Below are 6,178 nucleotides of genomic sequence, written 5' to 3'. Positions count from 1 at the left end.
ATCTATTCATATCCTGTGCCCATTTTTCTATTGGATTAGTTACCTTTATCTTGTTGTGGTGCCAAGCTTGTTTTAATCAGGGAGCTTCACCAAACACTGTCCACCTTGGTTAAACATTATTGCATTTCACACATCAGTGTCAGTGTTTAGAATCACAGCAACCATGAGTTACCTCTGTACAGTAAATGAACAGACAAGTGCGACATCACTTAGAAGAATGTTTGACCAAAAGCAATTAACACCAGACCTGAGGGTCACAGATTGAAATAACTCACCTTTGGCTTGGCAGCATCATTTTCTGTCCATTAGGCCAACTGAGCTCTCTCGTTTTTGTTGTTGTTGTTGTTGTTGTTAAGTGCCATCGAGTTGTAGGCAACCCTACTCAAGCCATGGTAATTTCAATTGCTTTATTTTATCTTTCTCCCTTGTAGTGTTTTCAGTCAAGATCCATCCAATATTAGCTACAATATCCCTAGTACCACGACCCCTTCTGAACCTACCTTGCACTTCTGGCAGTTCTCTGTTGATGTACTGTTCCAGTCGTATTTGGATAATCTTCAGTAGAATCTTGCTTGCATGTGAAATCAATGATATTGTTCTGTAGTTTCCACACTCTGTTGGGTCACCTTTCTTTGGAGTGGGAACAAATATAGATATCTTCCTGTCAATTGGTCAAGTGGTTGTTCTCCAGATTTCTTGGCACAACTTGGTGAGCACATCCAGGGCAGCATCTGTTGGCTGAAATACTTCACTAGGTATACCATCAATTCCTGAGGCCATATTTTTTGCCAATTCCTTCAAAGCAGCTTGAACTTCTTCCTTATCACCGTTGGCTCTTGCTCATATCTTGTTTCATGAAATTCTTCTGTTTCTGCCAATTCCTTTCAGCACAGTGACTCTGTATACTCTTTCCATCTTCTTTTAATTCTTCCTGGATCATTTAATAATCTGCCCAAAGGATCCTTAAGTATAGCAACTCCAGGTTTGAATTTGTTCTTCAGTTCCTTGAGCTTAAGAAATGCTGAACGAGTTTGGCCCTTTTGATTTTCTGACTTCAGCTCCTTGCACATTTCATTGTAATATTTTACTTTGTCATCCCGTGCTGCCTTTTGAAATCTTCTGTTCAGCTCTTTAATATCTTGAATTCTTCTCTGTGCTTTGGTTCTCAGCACTCTAGTACAATATTCAGAGTCTCTTCTGACATCCATTTTGGTCTTTTCTTCCTCCTGTCTTTGTAATGACCTTTTGCACTCTTCCTGTATGATACTCTTGATATCCTCCCACAACTCATCTTGTCTTTGCTCATTGATGTTCAAGGCCTCCAATCTGTTCCTGAGATGGTTTTGAAATTCAGGTGGGATAATCTCAAGGTGATATTTTGGTTCCCACGGATTCAACTTTATTTTCCTCCTTAGCTTCAGCTTAAACTTACAGATGGGTAGTTGTGGTCTGTTCCACAATCAGCACCTGGTCTAATTCTCACACCTGATATTGAGCTTCTCCAATATTGTAGCTAATGTTAGATGGAACTTGGCTGAAAGCAAGGAGTACCAGAGGAATGTCTGTGTTTCATTGACTATGCAAAGGCATTTGACTCTGTGGATCACAACAAACTGTGGCTGATTCTGAGAAGAATGGGAATCCCAGAACACTTGATTGTGCTAATGCGAAACCTACACTTGGACCAGGAGGCAGTCATCAGAACAGAGCAAAAAAACACTGCGTAGTTCAAGATTGGGAAGGGTGTATGCCAGGGATGTGTCCTATCTCCATACCTTTTCACCCTATATGTAGAACAGATTATCCGGGAGTCTGGTCTCTATGAGGAGAAGTGCGACATCAGGATTGGAGGAAGTTTTATCAACAATCTGTGTTATGGAGATTACACAACCTTGCTTGCTGAAACTGAGGAGGACCAGAAGTGCTTACTGCAGAAGATCAAGGATTGCAGCCTTCAATATGAATTGAGACTCAATATCCAGAAAACAAAGATTGTCACCACTGGGCCAATTGGCAGCATCAGGATGGATGGTGAAGAGATTGAGATTGTTCACAGCTTTAGTTTGCTTGGCTCCACTGTCAACACTCTTGGCACCAGCAGCCAGGAAATTTAAAGATGTGTGGTGATGGGAAATTCTGCTGTTAGGGACCTCTCTAAACTACTGAAGATCAATGGTGTCACTCTGGCAACTAAGGTGAGCCTGATACAGGCCATGGTCTTTGCAATCTTTTGCTATGTATCAGAGAGTTGGACAATGACTAGGGAGGATGGAAGGAGAATTGATGCCTTTGAGCTGTAGTGCTGGAGAAAAGTATTGAATATACCATAGACTACTAGGAGAACAAACAAGTTCGTCTTGGGGAGGGTGAAGCCAGGCTGCTCCTTGGAGGCAAGAATTCTGAGGCTTCGTCTGACATTACTTTGGACATGTTGCAAGGAAGGACCAATCCTTGGAGAAGGACATCATGCTTGGGAGAGTGGAGGGACAGCACAGGAGAGGAATACCCTGTATGAGGTGCATTGATTCAGTGACTAGGGTAATCGGTGTAAGTGTGTCGGAGACAGTGATATGGCACAGGATAGAGCAGAGTTTAGGGCTGTTGTACATAGGTGACTCAATGACACATAATAACAACAAACTTGTGTACGGTCGAGTTGCATTTGACTGGTACAGGAAGAAACTGCCCCTCCTTCTCCAGTGGAACATCTGTTGGTTTTGACCTATGTGCCTTTGGGATTGCATTATAGCTTCTTGCCACTAGGTCACCAGAGCTCCCTTCAATTGCTTTTTATGCAGCTGAAAGTTGGATACTGAATAAGAAAGGCCAAAATTGTGTTGGTAAAGAGTACTGGGTATACCATGCACTGCCAAAAGCACTAACAAATCTGTGTTGAAGGAAGTACAACCAGAGTGTTCCTTAGAGATTGTCGAGTCAGAACAGATCCACGCTGACCCTCCAGAGGAGTTTTAGAGACAATCCAGCAAGGAGATGGCTGATCTTGCTCCCTCGAAGGAGGTGGTGGAGTTCAACTGCATGCCTTTGGAGAGGAAGGATGATGAAACTTCATCTCAGCTATTTGGGCATATTTTAGGGAAGAAGCAGTCTGCAGAGAAGATATTATGCTGGGAAAGATCAACTGAAGAGAGGCAGGCCTTCAACGAGATGGATTGACATGGAGATTACCCATGACAGGCTTGAAAGCGATCACAATGATGGTGCAGGAGAGGGAAAGTTCAGCTCTGTCTTCAAAGGGACACTATAAGATTTAGTTGACATGAGGGCACGTAACAACAACAACAAAAAGTATATAATAAATGAACCTAATTCCTTCTAGACGAAAAAGGGAGGATTATAGAAGGAGAGAGCTCAACAGTTGAAACTTGATTTGCCATAGATAAACCCAGTGGAAAAATAATAGTGAAAATAATAGAGAGTGAAAAATATATAAGAAGGTAAGTGAGGTATAAGAGTCAGGTGTGAGGTGGACCAAATAAATGCCTTCCAGTGAGAAGAGGAAAAAATGGGGTGCGTGTGATAGAAATTGAAGAGCCTTGCTTGTACAGTGGTTAAATGCTCAGCTGCTAACTGAAAAGTGAGTTCAAACCTATCAGCTACTTTGCAGAAGAAAGATTTAATAATCTGCCTTGGGAAACCCATGGGGGTGGTTCTACTCTGCTCTTTCTATAGGACTGCTATGAATCAGAACTGACTGAATGGTTTGGGTTTGGTGGTATAAATCAGAGAAACATGAATACTTCAGAAATTTCCTATTAAAATACTGTAATTTTTTGAGCACGTATTGACTATGCAAAGGTATTTGACTGTGTGGATCACAACAAACTATGACTGACTCTGAGAAGAGTGGGAAACCCAGAACACTTGATTTCGTGCTTATATGAAACTGATACTTGGACCATGAGGCTGTCATCAGAAAAGAACAAGGAAACACTGCATAGTTCAGCCTTTGGAAAGGTGTGTGTCAAGGATGTGTTCTATCTCCATATTTTTTCACTCTATATGCAGAAGATTATTTGGGAGACTATGCTCTATGAGGAGAAGTGTGGCATCAGGATTGGAGGTAGACTCATCAACAAGCTGCCTTATGCAAATGACACAACTGTGCTTGCTAAAACTGAGAAGGACCTGAAGTGCTTGCTGCAGAAGGTCAAGGACAGCAGCCTTCAAAATGGATTGAAGCTCAACATCAAGAAAACAAAGGTTCTCGCCACTGAGCCAATTGGCAACATTATGATGGATTGAGATTGTTGGCTGCTTCAGTTTGCTTGGCTTTATAATCAAGACTCTTGATATCAGCAGCCAGAAAATTAAAAGACAAATTGATTGGGAAAGTCTGCTGTCAGAGACCTCTCCAAGGTACTGAGAAGCAATGATGCCAGTTTGGAGACTAAGGTGCGCCTGATACAGGCCATGGTCTTTGCAATTACTTGCTATGCATCAGAGCGCTGGACAATGACTAGGGATGATAGAAGGAGAGTTGATGCCTTTGAGCTGTGGTGCTGGAAAAGAGTATTGAATATACCATGAAGTAATAGGAGAACAAACAAGTACATCCTGGAGAGGTGAAGTAAGGCTGCTCATTGGAGGCAAGGATTCTGAAGCTCCATCTGACATACTCTGGACATGTTGCAAGGCGGGATCAGTCCTTGGAGAGGGACATCATGCTGGGAGGGTGGAGGGCAGAGCAGGAGAGGAAGAGTCTTGATGAGATGGTTTGATTCTGTCACTGGTATAATGGAGATAGGCCTGTTGGAGACAATACGATTGGCAAGGGATAGAGCCACTATTGTATATAGGGCTCACTATGAGTCCCAAGTGACTTGACGGCATGTAACAATTACTACAACATTGTATACCAGGTACTGTGCTCCCATCTTATTTAGTCAAAACTGTAACTTGAACTTGAAGGGAGCTCTGGTGGTCTAGTGGCAAAAAGCTGTGCTGCAATCTTGAAGGTGTGTGGTTTGAATCCACCAGCTGGGGCAATCTCCTCCTGTGCCTGTTGGATCTGATTCTACAGATACACAACAAGAAAAAGGAAAAAAAAAGGACAACAAAAAAGAAAACAACAACAACCCTGTAACTTGAACTTTAAAAGATTATTACTTTGGTCTTTCCCCACGCCACTTTCTCTATTTTTGGAGAATGACCCATCTACCCATCTAGCTCTCTAGGACACACATTTTCTAATGAAACTGTCTTTACTTTCATCTTAAAAACAAAAAAACAAACCTGCTTTACCTTCCATAAAGATAGGGCTTTCTGTAGGTTGCAGTGGTGTGACTCAAAGTGCAGCTTCCTGATTCTGACTCAGATCTTATTTCATTTTCACTGTATTTCATTTTCTCTGTGCTTTTTGGCAGACCTCTCCAAAGTGGTATTACCATTTGGTTATTTATTCTTTTAATCCCTCTAATCTACCTCTTTGTCCTAGACAATCTTCCTCAATCTGACTGATGCTCTAATCTTGTTAATACATATAGACAGATTCTGTTTCATCTGTCTGAATCTGCATTTATGTCAATTTCTCCAGGCTCTGGTTCCCTGGCATCAGATGAATCTAGCTGTCAATTTATCACTGCTTTATGTAACTCTGTGTGTGTGTGTGTGTGTGTGTGTGTGTGTGTGTGTGTGTGTGTGTTAGTGATTGATGGCCAGATGTTATAAAGTGTCTATGCACTAGATGTCTATTTCCCAACAACCAGTGGTTCCTGTCTGGAGTATATGTACCTCTGTGAGTGAGGATTTCAAAATTACTCAAAATTATTTTAGGGGTTAGTTACCTAGCCCTGTTACAACAGAAATATCCTAAGTGAGTGGTTTTGACAAGCACATTTGTTTTGTCACAGTTTGTTGTTATTATGTGCCATTGAGTTGAGTGTGACTCATAGCAACCCTATGAGTCTTGTCCTACCCTGTGATATCCTCATCATCTCTGACACACTTAAACTCTTTGCTGCAATCACTGCATCAACCTATCTGGTTGAAGCTCTTCCTTTCTTTTGCTAAGGGCAGATTAGAATATAATCCACTTTTCCGATGAATAGCTTCTCCTAGCAACATGCCCAACATAGGAGAGCTGAAGCTTTGCCATCTTTGCCTCTAAGGAGCAACCTGGCGATACTTTTTCTAAAATATATCTGTTTGTATTTGGGCA

The sequence above is a fragment of the Elephantulus edwardii genome, unplaced genomic scaffold (assembly GCF_000299155.1).
Source record: "Elephantulus edwardii isolate Elephantulus edwardi_28Jun2011 unplaced genomic scaffold, EleEdw1.0 scaffold00005, whole genome shotgun sequence".
NCBI lineage: Eukaryota > Metazoa > Chordata > Mammalia > Macroscelidea > Macroscelididae > Elephantulus > Elephantulus edwardii.
This window is presented reverse-complemented; position numbering follows the sequence as displayed.